General features: G+C 49.5%; 1 protein-coding gene across 1 annotated transcript in view; it reads left to right on the top strand.

Annotated features, from left to right (window-relative positions):
- LOC114603088 (synaptosomal-associated protein 25-like) overlaps positions 1 to 18486 on the top strand; it is a 31372-nt gene that overhangs the window by 1055 nt on the left and 11831 nt on the right. The window lies entirely within an intron of this gene.

Genomic DNA, 18486 nt, shown 5'->3' with positions numbered 1-18486 from the left:
AGGGCGGGGTATAAATAAAATGTATTATTATTATTATTATTATTATTATTATTTCTCTGAGGAAGCCCGAGGCGCATACGTGGTTTTCTCCCCCTCCCCATTTAATCTCCACAACAACCCTGTGAGGCAGGCAAGGCCGAGAGATGGCCCAAGGTCACCCAGTGAGCTTTGTGCCTGAGAGGAGATTTGAACCCAAGCCTCTGATACTCTAACCCAGGCATAGGCAAACTCGGCCCTCCAGATGTTTTGGACTACAATTCCCATCATCCCTGACCACTGGTCCTGTTAGCTAGGGATCATGGGAGTTGTAGTCCCAAAACATCTGGAGGGCTGAGTTTGCCTTTGCCTGCTCTAACCAATGCACCACACTCTCTCTCTCTCTGCAACCCAAGTTAGGACTCCTGGTTTCTCTTGCAAGCTCCAACCGTTTGAAGTGTACAGACGTTCCCCTTGCTCCAGAATGTTGCCTGAGGGAGCAATATGTACCGCTGCATCGTAATACTATATCACAGCAGTATATAAAGCCCCAGCAACTGTGGGTTGGTTCTCAGCTATAAGTTTCCATCTTTCCCCTCTCTCATCTAGTCACAGGAGAGGCAGGTCCCTCCCAGACAAACTGTGGCGCGTTCATCTCGATTTTCTAACTCCAAATTTACAGGGAGGTTAAGGGGCACCATCTGCTTATCGCACATTTGTTTGCAAGTAGGCTGCACAACATGGTGTCAATCCGCTAGAACGATAGATCTGTAGCATTGAAGGGGTGCCAAGGATCATCTAGTCGAACCCCTGATGTGCAGGAATGACAGCTAAGGAATCCCTGACCAACTTGTGCTCTACAACCTCCAAGATAGAGTCTGTTCCACAGTTGAACAGCTCTTACTGTCAGAAAGTCCTTCCTAATGTTCAGTCGGAATCTCCTTCTGTCTGGAGCAGCGGAAAAAAAGCTTGCTCCATCTCCCATGTGTCAGATCTGCAGGCGTTTGAAGGTGGCTATCATGTCAAAAGACGCCTGCTTCTTGGGAGAAAAGCAATGACAAACCTGGACAGCATCTTCAAAAGCAGAGACATCACCTTGCTAACAAAGGTCCGTATAGTTAAAGCTATGGTTTTCCCAGTAGTGATGTATGGAAGTGAGAGCTGGACCATAAAGAAGGCTGATCGCCGAAGAATGGATGCTTTTGAATTCTGGTGCTGGAGGAGACTCTTGAGAGTCCCATGGACTGCAAGAAGATCAAATCTATCCATTCTGAAGGAAATCAGCCCTGAGTGCTCACTGGAAGGACAGATCATGAAGCTGAGGCTCCAAGACTTTGGCCACCTCATGAGAAGAGAAGACTCCCTGGAGAAGACCCTGATGTTGGTAAAGATGGAGGGCACAAGGAGAAGGAGAGGACAGAGGATGAGATGGGGGGACAGTGTTCTCGAAGCTACCAGCATGAGTTTGACCAAACTGTGGGAGGCAGTGAAACACAGGAGTGCCTGGCGTGCTCTGGTCCATGGGGTCACGAAGAGGCGGACACGACTAAATGACTAAACAACAACAACAATCATATCACCTCCAGGCTGGATATGCAACTCCCTCAACTGTTCCTCATCAGGCTTGATCATCTTCCTCACCTTCCTCTGCCACCTTCCAGCATGTCGATATCCTCCCTAAATTGTGGTGCCCAGAACAGGACACAGGACTCCAGGTGAGGTCTGACCAGAGCAGAATACAGTGGCACTATTACTTCCCTTGGTCTGGACACTATGTCTCTGTTGAAGTATTGTCATCCCACACTTCCCAGAGGATTTTCACCATCACTTTCCTTCCTGCAAAATGTTTAGGTTTTGTTTTGTTTTGTTTTGAAAATGAGTTTGTTCAAAGAGCATCAGTTCCACCTTAATTGTGCAACACGAATTTGCTGGTGTTTGATTGAATCCCACTTGGAAAATAGTGACTGTTGTTGTTGTTTAGTCGTTTAGTGGTGTCCGCCTCTTCGTGACCCCTGGACCAGAGCACGTCAGGCCCTCCTGTCTTCCACTGCCTCCTGCAGTTTGGTCAAACTCATGCTGGTAGCTTCAAGAACACCATCCAACCATCTCATCCTCTGTTGTTCCCTTCTCCTTGTGCCCTCCATCTTTCCCAACATCAGGGTCTTTTCCAGGGAGTCTTCTCTTCTCCTGAGGTGGCCAAAGTACTGGAGCCTCAGCTTCAGGATCTGTCCTTCCAGTGAGCACTCAGGGCTGATTTCCTTCAGAATGGATAGGTTTGATCTTCTTGCAGTCCATGGGACTCTCCAGAATCTCCTCCAGAACCAGAATTCAAAAGCACCCATTCTTCGGCGATCAGCCTTCTTTATGGTCCAGCTCTCACTTCCATACATCACTACTGGGAAAACCATAGCTTTAACTATACGGACCTTTGTTGGCAAGGTGATGTCTCTGCTTTTTAAGATGTTGTCTAGGTTTGTCATTGCTTTTCTCCCAAGAAGCAGGCGTCTTTTAATTTCGTGGCTGCTGTCACCATCCACAAAAGTCCCCATATGTTTTCCCTTCCACCTAAAGATTCCCAGAATACCCAGAGATTTTGAAATGCAGGCCTGTAAACCCTTTTCTGCTGCTTGGTTCTGTTTACAAGCTCTGATTTTACACGGCTTGCAGCTGACCTCTTGCAAAGTGCATCTGGAGACAGATGGAGGGAGCTCTCGGAGCACATCACCTCTTGCAAGGGCATTGTGTTTACCGTCACTGCCGCAAGAAACGTTGCAGAAAACTCGCGAAGGAATCGAGACCGGCACAAAACTGTTTTGCAGCGCTGAGATTGCGAAGCTCGATAGCAAGTGGGAGGGTGGCTAGCCTGGTCTTTTTTTGGAAGGGTTCGTTGGCTGTGTGAAAAATGTAAAGGTGGCAAATCTGTGTTTTTCATTTGAGAGGCAGCAACAGAGTTGGAGGCTGGTGTCAAAGCTTTGTAAAACAGGTGTGTGTGGAGAGCTGAGTGCCCCCCTTCTCCTTGGTTTTTAAAGAATCAGGGAGTTGATTCTGTTTGTGACCATGGTCTGACTAGTGTGGGGTAATGTGGCACTGCAGTCTAAACCCCTGAGCCTCTTGGGCTTGCCTATCGGAAGGTTGGTGGTTCGAATCCCCGCGACGTGGTGAGCTCCCGTTGCTCTGTCCCAGCTCCTGCCAACCTAGAAGTTTGAAAGCACACCAGTGCAAGTAGATAAATAGGTATCACTGTGGCGGGAAGGTAAACAGTGTTTCCATGCGCTTTGCTTTCCATCACAGTGTCCCATTGCTCCAGAAGCGGTTTAGTCCTGCTGGCCACATGACCCGGAAAGCTGTCTGCGGACAAACGCCTGCTCCCTCAGCCTGAAAGCTAGATGAGCGCCGCAACCCCATAGTCACCTTTGACGGGACTTAACCATCGAGGGCTCCTTTACCTTTTTTGCCTTTAATGGTTGGAGTGTTGGACTAGGAGACCAGGGTTCAAATCTCCACTCAGCTATGTAGCTGTCTCTCAGCCTAAACTACCTCGCTGTCTCTCAGCCTAAACTACCTCGCTGTCTCTCAGCCTAAACTACCTCGCAGGACTGTTGTGAGGCTAGAAATGGGAAGAGCGAGACCCGCAGCTGCCCCGCTAAGCTTGTAGAGGAAAAGTGAGCTATCAGTATCATAATGAATGAGAAGCAATTGCCATTGTTAGGATTAATAATAATAGTATAATAATAATAGTAATAATTTATTATTTATACCCACCTATCTGGCTGGGTCTGACCAAACTGCGGGAAGTAGTGGAGGACAGAGGTGCCTGGCGTGCTCTGGTCCATGGGGTCACGAAGAGGCGGACATGACTAAACGACTAAACAACAACAAATCTGGCTGGGTTTCCCCAGCCACTCTGGGTAGCTTCCAACAAAATATTAAAATACAATAGCCCTTCAGATATTAAAAGCTTCCCTAAACAGGGCTGCCTTCAGATGTCTTCTAAAAGTCTGGTAGTTGTTGTTCTCTTTGACATCTGGTGGGAGGGTGTTCCACAGGGTGGGCGCCACCACCGAGAAGGCCCTCTGCCTGGTTCCCTGTAGCTTTGCTTCTCACAATGAGGGAACCGCCAGAAGGCCCTCGGAGCTGGACCTCAGCGTCCGGGTAGAACGATGGGGGTGGAGATGCTCCTTCAGATATATTGGAAGGAATTCCCTTCTGGGATGGCAGTAACCATGACTAGCCCAAGATATTTTGCTCTTTTAAGCATGTGGTAGCTTGCGGTCCACAAATTCTACCCGGGAATCCCCTTCGCTGTGACATATTGCAAGGAATTGGAGGGGGGGGGAATCTCTGGGCTCCCCACATTCACTGGCACTCCTAAATGTTTTGGAGGGACCTCAGCCTTTAGAAATCGTGGTGTAAACCTTGCAGGCTCACCTTCCTTGTCTCAGTCACCTCTTAGGGTTCTGTAATTGCTATTTTCCCCCCTGGGCTGTGGCTGCAATGGAAGGCGAACGCAGAAGCCGCTCAGACGACTGGAAGCTTGCAAAGCTGTGAGCAGACCCTCGCGGCGCTTAGAAAGGAAGCTGCCCTATTTATGCTGAGTCCATCTAGCGCAGGGTTGCCTACACTGACTGGCAGCAGCTCTCCAGGATTTTAGGCATGGTTCTCTTCAAGATGCTAGGAAAAGCCTTGTGACCTTCTGCGTGCAAATCAGCTGCTCCTGCGCTGAGTTATGGTCCTGGTTTAGAAATTTTGGGGAAGCAGGGCAATTCCCCTTGTGGCTTGGCAGGATGATCTATGTAGGCCAATGGGAAAAGAATGATGGAATCGTAGAGTTGGGACCCTGAGGGTCATCTAGTCCAACCCCCTGCAATGCAAGTATATGCAGCTGGACCATACGGGGTTTGAACCTGCAACCTTGGCGTTATCAGCACCACGTTCTGACCCTCCTTCTGAGCTGCCCAAGAGCCTTGCTGGATCAGCCAGCAACCCATCTAGTCTAGGACCCTCGTACCTACAGGACCGCCTCTCCTGGTATGCCCCGGGGAGGACCTTGAGGTCCACAAATGAAAACATTTTGGAGGTCCCAGGTCGCAAGGAGGTTAGATTGGTCTCAACTAGGGCCAGGGCCTTTTCAGTACTGTCCCCACGTGGTGGAACGCTATGCCACAAGAGACTAGGGATTTGACACTTTTCCACAGGGCCTGCAAGACGGAGCTGTTCCGCCTGGCCTTTGGTTTGGACTCGGTCTGACCCTTATGTTTCCCTCCCCTTACGGTTTTGATCTATGGGCTACTTTTAAAATGAGGCTGCATTTTAAATGGCATTTTAACCTGTATTTTAAATTGGTTTCCCCCCCTATTATGTTTTTACTGTAATTTTACTGGTGTTAGCTGCCCTGAGCCCGGCTCTGGCCGGGGAGGGCGGGGTATAAATAAATTATTATTATTATTATTATTATTATTATTATTATTATTATTAGCCTGTACTTACAGTGACCAAATAGCCCTAGGAACCTAGATAGACTGCCTTTGGAGCTGGAGGTTCAGTTAGAACATAAGAAGACTCTGGCTGCTGGAACAGGCCAGTGTCCTGTCTAGTCCAACACCCTGTTGTCACAATTGGCCAATCAGACGCCCCGAGGGGAAAGTGGCAAGCAGAATTCGAACACAAGAGCGGCACTCTCCCCCTCCTGCCGTTTCCAGCAACAGAGGTGCTGCACAGCCATTGTGGTTAGCGGCCATGCGCAGCCTTGCCCTCCGTGAACAACAAAGCTTGTAATTGCCTGGATAAATCTTCCTTGGATCTCTTCACTTGCCTTTTAATTTCAGCCAGGGGCCATTAGGGAACGGATGCATTAAGTGGCTGCTTGCAAAGTCTTCTGCCAATTAGCGCTTGATAAAAGGGAGCCCTTTGTCACTGGCAGTTACAAGACTGCTCTGCTCATTAAGGAAAGGGGCCCTCCTGGACGACTAAACCACGCAGGAAGGAGGCGCTTAGGTACCTCGTAGAAAGGAGATTTGCGCTTGCACCGAAGCGATGACGCTTTAGTTGGCAGCGGGTCTCGAACCCGCGTCCTTAGGGACATTTGACGGGCAATTTTCCTGCGTGCTGCTCCCCATCTCTGTTCCAGAGGGAGATTACTGGACCACAAAAGAAACCACTTAGCAGCAGGGCCAGACCAGGTCATGTAGCAGAAGCAGAGGAAACAAGTCGAGGAAGGGCTGTGGGTCAGCGAGAGAGCATGCAGAAGGTCCGAGTTCAATCCTCGACAACGTCTCTGGAGAGGACCCTCGTCCCAAACCCTGCTGCCAGCCAGTGTATACAGTACTGAGCCAGGTGGACCCAATGATCTGACTAATAATAATAATAATAATAATTTATTATTTATACCCCACCCATCTGGCTGGGTCCCCCCAGCCACTCTGGGCAGTTTCCAACAAAACACTAAAATACAATAACCTATTAAACATTAAAAGCTTCCCTGAACAGGGCTGCCTTCAGATGTCTTCTAAAAGTTTGGTAATTATTTTTCTCTTTGATATCTGGTGGGAGGGCGGTCCACAGGGCAGGTGCCACCACCGAGAAGGCCCTCTGCCTGGTTCCCTGTAACTGTGCTTCTCGCAGGGAGGGAACCGCCAGAAGGCCCTCAGCACTGGACCTCAGTGTCCAGGCAGAACGATGGGGGTGGAGACACTCCTTCAGATATACTGGACCGAGGCCGTTTAGGGCTTTCAAGATCAGCACCAACACTTTGAATTTTGCTTGGAAACGTACTGATAGCCAATGTAGGTCTTTCAGGACCGATGTTACATGGTCTTGGCGGCCGCCCCCAGTCACCAGTCTAGCTGCCGCATTCTGGATTAGTTGTAGTTTCTGGGTCACCTTCAAAGGTAGCCCCACGTAGAGCGCATTGCAGTAGTCCAAGCGGGAGATAAGGGAGGGTCTCATCCTGTGTACCAGATGGAGCTGGTAGACAGCTGCCCTGGCCACTGAATTGACTTGCGCCTCCATGGACCGCTGTGAGTCCAGAATGACTCCCAGGCTGCGCACCTGGTTCTTCAGGGGCTTGGTACTGTTGTAAACAAAAATTGCCCTTTTCCCTTATGGGGTATCCAAGAGCCCATATAGAGTCCTTACATAGGTTCCCTATTGGTAGGAGAAAATAACAAAGGCCAACCAGAGAATATTGAAAAGCAAAGCAGCTAGTAAGCCTGATCTTTATTGATCTGTTGCAACAGGGCGCTCCCCTCACCCGCAGGAAAGGAGGAGGAACCCAGAACAATGGCGCCCAAGGCCTTATAAAGACTTTTGAAATTGCCACCCTGTAGATCAAGACCACCCCCAGATACATCATACATACATCACAGAAGGAGGCGGTCTACAACAGAAATCTGAGTGCATTGTTTATCTCCTGTCTGCCAGGTTACCTGTTAATGCTCACTTGATTGGATACCCTGGTGAGCCTGGCCAGTCTTCTGTAATGATAAATACTTAGTTCCTGAGCCAGGTCACAGGCTCACACCCTATTCATATCTTAAATGTGCCCTTAAGACAGGATTTGTGATGAAAGAGACAATGGGGAGGTTTCCCACTTTGACCTTGCAGAGAAAACATTGGCTCAGTTTAGGAATCAAAATGGTTCCAGGTCGGTCTTCCTGTGCTGATCTATGTACGTGCTTGGTTGGGACGCTTACGAACATTACCATATATCTAAGACCTCAAAATTCCTATCACAGTACCAGTGAGTTTCCTGTATTGCTAAGCCAGGGATGGGTTCACAGTTTAAGATTTGTGCAGCCAAAAACAGAGAGCTCTGTCTGTACGTCACGCTGGGCGGCAGAGGAGCAGGGCTCGTTTGGAGACCGGCATCCTGTTCCATAATTGCAGCAGCCCAGGGGACTGTAAGATGGAGGGGCATCTATAGTAATAACATTATTCCCACTTTCCGATGCCAGAAGAAGATCTGAAAGGTTATATCGACGAGAGAGATGGGCCAGAGAAGGATGCTTGTAAACTGTCAGGCATTTGGCCTCCCCGCCTAATGGGTTGTGAAGGCTCTGGGCTCTAATGGGCTTGAGATCCTTTTTGCTCTACACCCCCCACAACTGACCTGTTCTCCTCCTCCCTCCCCCAGTGGAAGAGGGACCGAAGAAAAGCTGAACGGCTCCGATGAGTCATGCCAAATAGCTTTGGCCAAATCTGATGTTCATGCTTTCAGTCAGCCGTGAGGCATTAACCAGCAGGCAGATCCTTGACGAAGGGGAAACTGAGCCACGGCAGGTGCTGCAGTTCTGAGAGTCTATGTTGCTTCAAGGGCCGGCTTTTTGCAGGTGGGGTTTGAGTCAGTGTGTGTCTGGGAAATTCAAGTGTGCACAGTTTGTTTTTTTTAAAAGGGACGGGGAGACGCATGGAAAAGCGTGCGGCAAACGAGCAACGAATGCAAAGGTGTATGAACATCCCTGCAAGGAAATCGGGATGAGTAATCCTTATTTATCCTCCATGCGGACACATCAGGAAGAATGCTCTGTAAAGACAGGGGGTGGATCTACACAGGGGGGGGGGAGCTACAAAGAAGTCATAAATTAAATTGTTACAACCAAAGAAAAAAAGCTTTATGTAAAATCGCATGGAAAAGTTTTGTGCTCTACAGCGCCTCCTGGTGTTGCATGGTTATAATGCATTCAAAATGCTGTTGTTGTTTTTTACAAACAGCAAGTCCAGGCTGTAGTCTGGCCTCCATGTGAGGTTTTTGGGCAAGCAAATCGGGACGGAGCAACTGAGATAGAAGTGATTCATGACACAGAGAAAGTAGAGAAGGAAAAATGATTCTGCCTCTCTCTCAACACTAGAACTGGTGGACATCCAGTGAAGCTGAGCGTTGGGAGATTCAGGGCAGGTCAAAGCAAGTACTTCTTCACACAGCACAGAGTTGAACTACGGAACTACCTGCCACAGGAGGCAGTGATGGCCCTTGACTTGGACGGTTTTAAAGGAGGGTCAGCCAAATCCATGGGGGAAAGAGCTGTCAGTGGCTGCTTTCAAGCCTTGATGGCTCTGCTCGGCCTCCGCGGTCGGAGGCAGCGAGGCTTCTGAATCCCAGTCCCTGGAAACTGCAGGAGAGGAGAGTTGCTCTTGCGCTCGGATCCTGTTTCCCACTGGCCATTGTGAGGACAGGATGCTTTCTTCTTCTTCTTCTGTGATCCCTCATAGCTGAGTAAGATTGTCTTCCATAAACACAGTTTTAACAATGAGTCCGTAAGTGACTGTGGAGGCCAGTTCTGGATCCACACGTCCTTCCACAGTGGGGACATTGGTTTCCGGGCGGGAGTTGATCATGGTGTGGATTTGCCAAGCGTGCCTTCCTCTGAGCACATTTCTCCCTTGCGTCCTGAGTTCGAGTGTCTTCAAAGCCCAGGACACCTTTGGTCAAGGCTGTTCTCCAATCGGAGCACTCGCAGGCCAGTCTTTCCCAGTTGTCAGTGTTTATACTAATAATAAGGGACGCGGGTGGCACTATGGGTTAAACCACAGAGCCTAGGACTTGCCGATCAGAAGGTCGGCGGTTCGAATCCCCGCGACGGGGGGAGCTCCCGTTGCTCAATCCCAGCTCCTGCCCACCTACCAGTTCGAAAGCACGTCCAAGTGCAAGTAGATAAATAGGGACCGCTTACCAGCGGGAAGGTAAACGACGTTTCTGTGCGCTGCTCTGGTTCAGCAGAAGCGGCTTAGTCATGCTGGCCACATGACCCAGAAGCTGTACGCCGGCTCCCTCGGCCAGTAAAGCGAGATGAGCGCCGCAACCCCAGAGTCAGCCATGACTGGACCTAATGGTCAGGGGTCCCCTTTACCTTTTACCTTTATACTACTACTACTACTACTACTAATAATAATATTTTTAGATTTATATCCCGCCCTCCCCAGCCGAAGCCGGGCTCAGAGCGGCTAACAACAATAAAAGTAACACAGCATTCTAAAATCAATTCATTCTAAAATCAATTCAGAATCAAATTAATGGCAATCATTGGGCTAGAGTTCTATGAGGATTACAGAAGGATGGGGTCAGACTGTGCCTTGGCCCAAGCCCATGCGGAACAGCTCTGTCTTGCAGGCCCTGCGGAAAGATGTCAAGTCCTGCAGGGCCCTGGTCTCTTGTGACAGAGCGTTCCCCCAAATCGGGGCCAGTACTGAAAAGGCCCTGGCTCTGGTTGAGGCCAGCCTAACCTCCCTGTGGCCTGGGACCTTCAGGATGTTATTATTTGAAGACCGTAAGGTCCTCCATGGGACATACCAGGAGAGGCGGTCCCGTAGGTACGAGGGTCCTAGGCCATATAGGGCTTTAAAGGTTATAACCAGCACCTTAAACCTGATCCTGTACTCCACCAGGAGCCAGTGCAGCTGGTATAGCACTGGATGAATGTGATCCCGCAGCGAGGAACCCGTGCACAAGATGAAAAAAATACTACCTTTTAAAAGGTTTGCCTTGAGAGAGTCTTTGAACCTCTTTTGTTATCACCAGCATTACACTTTCCATTCTTAAATTTGGAGTAGAGTAGTTACTTTGGAAGACGATCATCAGGCATCCGCACAACATGACCAGTCCAACGAAGTTGATGTTGACGAATCATTGCTTCAACATTCGTGATCTTTGCTTCTTCCAGTACACTGGTATTAGTTCGCCTGTCTTCCCAAGTGATGTGTTAAAATTTTTGGAGACACCGTTGATGGAATCTTTTGAGGAGACAGGATGCAGAACCAGCAAGCTTTGCTTTACGCTCTTTGGATTGCTTGACGAAATAGTTTGTCTCTGGAAGAACTCAAATTATCTCTGGGGGAAAGCTGCTCTCAGAGAGGTGATGGGACAATCTATGGCACCGATCCGGCGCCTGCCATGCAGAGAGGGAGTGTGTGATGCCCAAGGCATTTTGGCACCTGAGATGAAGCTCAAAACGGTGGCCCCTCCGTGCCAGGGAGGAAGGGGTGAGTGAAGATCTACGTCAGCAGCAAGGGGGGAAATAAAGAACTATATTGGGATTCTGCCGCCTGAGTCAGTTGCTCCACTTGCCTCATGGATGGGCTGGCCTGGAAAGCTCAGTTGGCTTCAGCGTGGTGCTGATAATGTGAAGTTTGCAGGTTCAATCCCTGCATAGGAGCAGCCCAGTACCCACGTACCTACAGGACCGCCTCTCCTGGTATGCCCCGCGGAGGACCTTAAGGTCCACAAATAACAACACCTTGGAGGTCCCAGGTTGCAAGGTGGTTAGATTGGTCTCCACTAGGGCCAGGGCCTTTTCAGTACTGGCCCTGACTTGGTGGAAAGCTCTGTCCCAAGAGACTGGGGCCCTGCGGGACTTGACATCTTTCCACAGGGCCTGCGAAACAGAGCCGTTCCGCCTGGCCTTTGGTTTGGACTCAGTCTGACCCTTCTGTTTCCCTCCCCTTATGGTTGTTGATCCATGGGCTACTTTTAAAATGAGGCTGCATTTTAAATGGCATTTTAACCTGTATTTTAAATTGTTTTTTTTATAAATAAATATATTTATAAATAAATAAATATTCTTTTAGCTGTGATGGCCCTGCCAGTTGCACATGATGAAAAATAATAATGTTGTAATCCTACATCTATTCAAGGGCACTTTTCTGGGGAGTCAGAAAAGCTCCCAGACAGAAGTGAGCTTTTTCCACTGTTCTTCACACGGAGTCACTTAATTCAATTAACCAATGTCCTAGGCACGCATTAAGGCTCAAATCCTTCCACTTCCTTATTTTTTAAAAGGGTGATAACTTCGTTACAGTTATTACCATGCATAAGAGAGAGCCACCTGAAATCCTTTTAAAAATGCACTACTCACTGGCAATCTAAATTGAAAAAATAAAAGAACAGGCCGCTAAACCTTGCTAAAAATGCTTTTTGAAAGTCCTTCTCCAACATCACCTGGCAAAGTGAGCACCTCCTCCCCCCTTCTAGATTTTTGCATAGCCTCACACTAAATGGTGATCCATAGGGTTTAGATTAATTGCCTTTGATGGCTGGTGGCTACTAGGCCTGGTGCTCTTCTAACACCAACATACCCATTGCCTTTTGAAATTAGCTTTCTTGCAGAAAGTAAAGGCACAAGGGCCAGCGGCGTAGCGTGGGTTGTCAGCACCCGGGGCAAGGCAAGTAATTTGCGCCCCCTAACCCCTAACCTGCCGCCGCTGCCAGCTTCTTCTTGCTGCTGCCTGGGCTGGGGTATTTACGGTAAGGTAGCCACTGCGGCGGCAGCGGGTCCATGTCAGGTGATCTGAGGCAAGTTGCCGCTGGCGCTGCCGCCCAAACGCCGCCGCTTGCCCGGAGGTGGAGGAGGGCAGAGAGGCGAGGAAAATGCAACATGGCCCAGCAGCTGCAGCAGCAGCGGTGGCGGCGTGGCTGTGAGGAGGGGCTGCCTGGTGCGCCCTCCGCGGCCCTGACGCGTGGGGACCGCGGCGAGCGCTGAGAGCCGCTGCCAGCTCGTCGGTTCCGCGAGACATGGGGCTCTGCTACAGCCTGTGCCTGAGGCTCTTCGGCAACTCCGGAGGTGGCGAGCGCACCCCCCCCCAGATGTTGCGCCCGGTGCGGCCGGCCCCCCCCCCCGCACCCCCCACGCTACGCCACTGACAAGGGCAACCCCACCCACCCCACTTAGAACATAGAAAACTGCCTTATACCAAGGCAGACCATTTGTCCATGTCTTCTTCTTCTTCTTCTTTTTCATCAGCAATCCCTTGTAGCCAAGTAAGATTGTCTTCCATAAACACGGTTTTAACAGTGAGTCCGTAAGTGACTGTGGAGGCCAGTTCTGGATCCACACGTCCTTCCACAGTGGGGACATTGGTTTCCGGGCGGGAGTTGATCCCGGTGAGGGTTTGCCAAGCGTGCCTTCCTCTTGGCACATTTCTCCCTCGCGTCCTGAGTTCGAGTGTCTTCAAAGCCCAGGACACCTTTGGTAAAGGCTGTTCTCCAACTGGAGCACTCGCAGGCCAGTGTTTCCCAGTTGTCAGTGTTTATACTTCATTTTTAAAGATTTGCCTTGAGACAGTCTTTGAACCTCTTTTGTTGACCACCAGCATTACGCTTTCCATTTTTAAGTTCGGAATAGAGTAGTTGCTTTGGAAGACGATCATCAGGCATCCGCACAACACGACCAGTCCAACAAAGTTCATGTTGAAGAATCATTGCTTCAACACAGGTGATCTTTGCTTCTTCCAGTACACTGGTATTAGTTCGCCTGTCTTCCCAAGTGATATGCAAAACTTTTTGGAGGCACCGTTTGTGGAATCTTCCGAGGACTTGGAGATGGAGTTTATAAGTGGTCCATGTTTCACAAGCAGACAGTAAGGTTGGTAATACAGCCCAGTGTTGCCTACACTGGCTGGCAGCATCTCTGCAGGATTTCAGGGAGGGGTTTCTCTCAGCCCCTGCCTGAGCCTGGGACCTTCTGCCATTTGGAGGGTCCCTCTACATCTCAACAAAATGAGGACAACCAACCCCATCCGCCCCCTGAACATTTGTGGTATAAAAAGGGACCAGATTTCGGCAGGAAGTTACAGACAAACTGGAAAGGAAGCAATTGTTCACAGGTATGAACAATGTTGAAACAGGATTGTCTATTGTTGTTGTTAATTAATCTTATTAACCACTTTTTAAAAACAAAAGTGCCGTATTTTTGTGTGTATAAGACTCCTTCATGTATAAGATGACCCCTATTTTTTAAAACCCCAAATTAACCCGCCAACACCCAAGATCGCCCAAAGTTGCATATATATATTTTTTTTTTGGGGGGGAGGGATCTTCTAGCCGTGGGAAGGTAAGTGGTGGTTGTTGTTTTTCTAAAAAACTGCACATTAACAACCTGTGTATAAGAGCACCCCCAATTTCTGACTAAAGTTTCAAAGCAAAAAACATTGTCTTATACACGGGGAAAATACGGTAACTCAAAGCGACATACAACAACAAGCAAACACATAAAAGCCATCGTAAAACAAAGCACAGGGGAATCTAAGAGACAACTGTCTATTTAAAAGCAGGATTAAAACGGGGCACTCACTAAAGGAGGCCGCAGGTAATGAAGAGCCAAAGGCCTGGCAGGAAAGAAATGCTTCTGCCTAAAGGTATGGAATGATGGCGCCAGGCGGGCCTCCCCAGGGAGAGCTTTCCACAAGCAGGGAGCCACCACTGCAAAGGCCCTGTTCTTGTGTTGTCACCTCCGGACCTCCTATGGAGGGGGCCCACGGAGAAGGGCTTCAGATAATGATCCCAGATCCCAGGATAATAATAATAATATAATAATAATTTATTATTTATACCCCGTCCATCTGGCTGGGTTGCCCCAGCCACTCTGGGCGGCTTCCAACAAAACACTAAAATACAATAACCTATGAAACATTAAAAGCTTCCCTAAACAGGACTGCCTTCAGATGTCCTCTAAAAGTTTGGTAGTTATTTTTCTCTTTGACATCTGGTGGGAGGGCGTTCCACAGGGCGGGTGCCACCACCGAGAAGGCCCTCTGCCTGGTTCCCTGTAACTTGGCTTCTCGCAGTGAGGGAACCGCCAGAAGGCCCTCGGAGCTGGACCTTAGTGTCCGGGGTGAACAATGGGGGTGGAGACGCTCCTTCAGGTATACTGGACCGAGGCTGTTTAGGGCTTTCAAGGTCAGCACCAACACTTTGAATTGTGCTCTGAAATGTCCTGGGAGCCAATGTAGGTCTTTCAGGACCGATGTTACATGGTCTTGGCGGCCGCTCCGGGTCAACAGTCTAGCTGCCACATTCTGGATTAGTTGTAGTTTCCGGGTCACCTTCAAAGGAGCACATAGAGCACATGGCAGTAGTCCAAGCAGGAGATAACCAGAGCATGCACCACTCTGGAGAGACAGTCTACGGGCAGGGAGGGTCTCATCCTGCGTACCAGATGGAGGTGGTAGACAGCTGCCCTGGATACAGAATTGACCTGCGCCTCCATGGGCAGCTGGGATGGTTCCTGGGGGGAGACGAAGTCTTTGAGGTATTGGGGTCCTGAGCCACAAAAGGCTTTCTAGGGCAAAAAACCCCCACTTTGAACTGAGCCCAGAAACTAACTGGTCGCTTTGATACCATCCAGAGAGCACAATCAAAAGGGTATCTTCCTCTCTTTCTGTGAATCATTCCTAAACCGCTTTTATTCCCATCCAACCCACCCTCTACCTCCTTTTTTCTTTTCCTGTCAGCTTGGGAAAAAAGTTTTGCTGCCGCAGCTACACCTCTGCCCCCTCCTCTCTCTCTCTCGCTTTGTTCAAAAGCACAACGCACACACAAAGCCTCTATTTTTAATTTGCACGAATTTTGCAGGCAGAGCCGAGCAGCAGAAGGTGGGAGCCCGGGAAGGTCCTTCGGGGGGAGGGAGAGGGGGTGGGCGGGCGGCTGTTTCTCAGCTCCCAAAGAGCAAACAGCTGCACTTTTCAAGCGCGATAATTATACGGCTTCTTTGTGGGATGCGGATGAAGAATCATATCTCCCGACGGAGGAGGTGGGGGCTGGAGTTATGGCAGGTTCCGTCCACCCTCCCCAGGGATATTCGCCAGGCGCGTGACAAAATGGCAGAGCCCAAGGAGTAGACTGCGGTGCAGTGGGGTTCTGGGACACTGTGCAGGCTGTCTTGTTGGATGCAATTGCAGTGCCCAGTTGCTCTGTGTTGGCTGGCAAAGTATTGTTAACACAGGATTGCACCTTTAGTTAGTAACTTCCACCCTAAAAGCTGCCTGGTTTTTGTTTGCTGTCTGCCAGCCGACAAGCTCACCAAACAACAAGCAATACAAGCAACATGAAGACCAGTATACTAGATAGCACTGCAATTCTTATTGCATAATATGTTAATCTTGAGAAGTAGAGACGTCACCTTGCCAACAAAGGTCCATATAGTTAAAGCCATGGTTTTCCCAGTAGTGATGTATGGAAGTGAGAGCTGGACCATCAAGAAGGCTGATCACCGAAGAATGGATGCTTTTGAATTCTGGTGCTGGAGGAGACTCTTGAGAGTCCCATGGACTGCAAGAAGATCCAACCTCTCCATTCTGAAGGAAATAAGCCCTGAGTGCTCACTGGAAGGACAGATCCTGAAGCTGAGGCTCCAAGACTTTGGCCACCTCATGAGAAGAGAAGACTCCCTGGGAAAGACCCTGATGTTGGGAAAGATGGAGGGCACAAGGAGAGGGGGACGACAGAGGACGAGATGGTTGGACAGTGTTTTCGAGGTTACCAGCATGAGTTTGACCAAACTGCGGGAGGTAGTGGAGGACAGAGGTGCCTGGCGTCCTCTGGTCCAGGGGGTCACAAAGAGTCGGACACGACTAAACAACAATATGTTAATGGAGGAATGTCCGCCCTCCCTTCCCCACAGGTGGGCGGGGTTTGCGTCACCGAGCGAGGCTCACCTGGGTGGTGCCTCCCACCTGCTTGAGCTGGCCTTTGACCCGCCCTCGGCCAGGGAGGACAATGGCCGGCTGGCCGGGGGTGGGCCTAAGGCCAAAAAGAAAAGAGGATGACTCCTGGGCTCAAGCCTCTTTTGCCGTTCTCCCTTCCAGAATCCGAGGGCTCCCTTGGGCAAAAAACAAAGACACCAACCAGGACAATTTGGAGCAAAACAGCAGCCTGTAGGCTTGGCCTTTATTGGAAACTGTCACGACAGGACTCCCACCCACAGCAAGATGAAGCAAGATGGAAGTCCAGAACAAAAGAAGACCCCAACTTTTATTAGCTACTAAACCCCCAAGCTACACCCCTAAGAATCATAGAATCATAGAATCCTAGAGTTGGAAGAGACCCCAAGGGCCATGGAGTCCAACCCCCTGCCAAGCAGGAAACACCATCAGAGCACTCCTGACATATGGTTGTCAAGCCTCTGCTTAAAGACCTCCAAAGAAGGAGACTCCACCACACGCCTTGGCAGCAAATTCCACTGTCGAACAGCTCTTACTGTCAGGAAGTTCTTCCTAATGTTTAGGTGGAATCTTCTTTCTTGTAGTTTGGATCCATTGCTCCGTGTCCGCTTCTCTGGAGCAGCAGAAAGCAACCTTTCTCCCTCCTCTATGTGACATCCTTTTATATATTTGAACATGGCTATCATATCACCCCTTAACCTCCTCTTCTCCAGGCTAAACATGCCCAGCTCCCTTAGCCGTTCCTCATAAGGCATCGTTTCCAGGCCTTTGACCATTTTGGTTGCCCTCCTCTGGACACGTTCCAGTTTGTCAGTGTCTACATCACAACTACATCACAAAAGGGAGGGGTTGAGGGAGGAGTTGTGGAGGTAACCTGAGTGTCCTGTCACCTGGCTGGTTCCCCTTTCCCCCTCCCCATGAGTACTTTCCAGGAGACAAAGGGAAGTTTGCAGTTTCCTGCCCCCAGAGGGAAGAGCTGATCATTGTCCTTTGTTCCAGTCCATGCTGAATCCACTCTCATATGCAAGTTCTTTGTGATCTTGATGGTCTTCTGTCTAGGACCATCAGGGTTGGCATAGCAACTGGGCAGGGCTCCTGTGGATGTGCTGGGATGCTCAAGGGATTATGGCTGGCCTGTATCAAACCTTCCCCATTTTGTAGTCCTTCCTTCACGGAGTAAAATAAAAGTGGAACGGTGCAGATCCGATGTATGGTTGATTTTCTATGAATTTATAACAGAAGCGTAGCGTAGCGCATGTCGTGTGTGAGTGTGTGTGTGTGTGTGTGGAGTTTGTACAAACTGAATGATTGGCGGGGGGGAGGGTTTCCTGGGACAATATACATGATTTAGTACAACAAAAACAAAATGTGTACACTTGTAAATTCTCTAATATTGAAATCAAATGAACACACATCTGTCAATCTTTGGAAGTCCGCAGAAGTATAAGAAGTCTATAGTTGAAAAAAGTATCAGATGCTATCCTGTGGGCTAAGTGGTAAAACTTTTTTTAGGCGTTCATGGTGCCGAAGTAGTAAGTAAATATCAACGTAGGACAGTGATCCCGGATATTCTGACTGTTTCAGATTATCTCCTTGGGCAAGAGATATAGAAGCACGATAAGCCGCACCAACACACAGAGTGTAACAAGGACTGAGAGATTGGGGGGGAGGGGGGGCTCGTTTAATCTCACTGTAAACAGGTGGTAAAGGTAAAGGGACCCCTGACTATTAGGTCCAGTCGTGGCCAACTCTGGGGTTGCGGCGCTCATCTCGCTTTACTGGCCGAGGGAGCCGGCGTACAGCTTCCGGGTCATGTGGCCAGCAGGACTAAGCCGCTTCTGGCGAACCAGAGCAGCACATGGAAACGCCATTTACCTTCCCGCTGGAGCGGTACCTATTTATCTACTTGCACTTTGATGTGCTTTCGAACTGCTAGGTTGGCAGGAGCAGGGACTGAGCAACGGGAGCTCACCCTGTCGTTGCGGGGATTCGAACCGCCAACCTTCTGATCGGCAAGCCCAAGAGGCTCAGGGGTTTAACTCACAGCGCCACCTGCATCCCTTAAGGTAAAGGGACCCCTGA

The sequence above is a fragment of the Podarcis muralis genome, chromosome 7, assembly GCF_964188315.1.
Source record: "Podarcis muralis chromosome 7, rPodMur119.hap1.1, whole genome shotgun sequence".
NCBI classification, from domain to species: domain Eukaryota; kingdom Metazoa; phylum Chordata; class Lepidosauria; order Squamata; family Lacertidae; genus Podarcis; species Podarcis muralis.
This window is presented reverse-complemented; position numbering and strand designations above follow the sequence as displayed.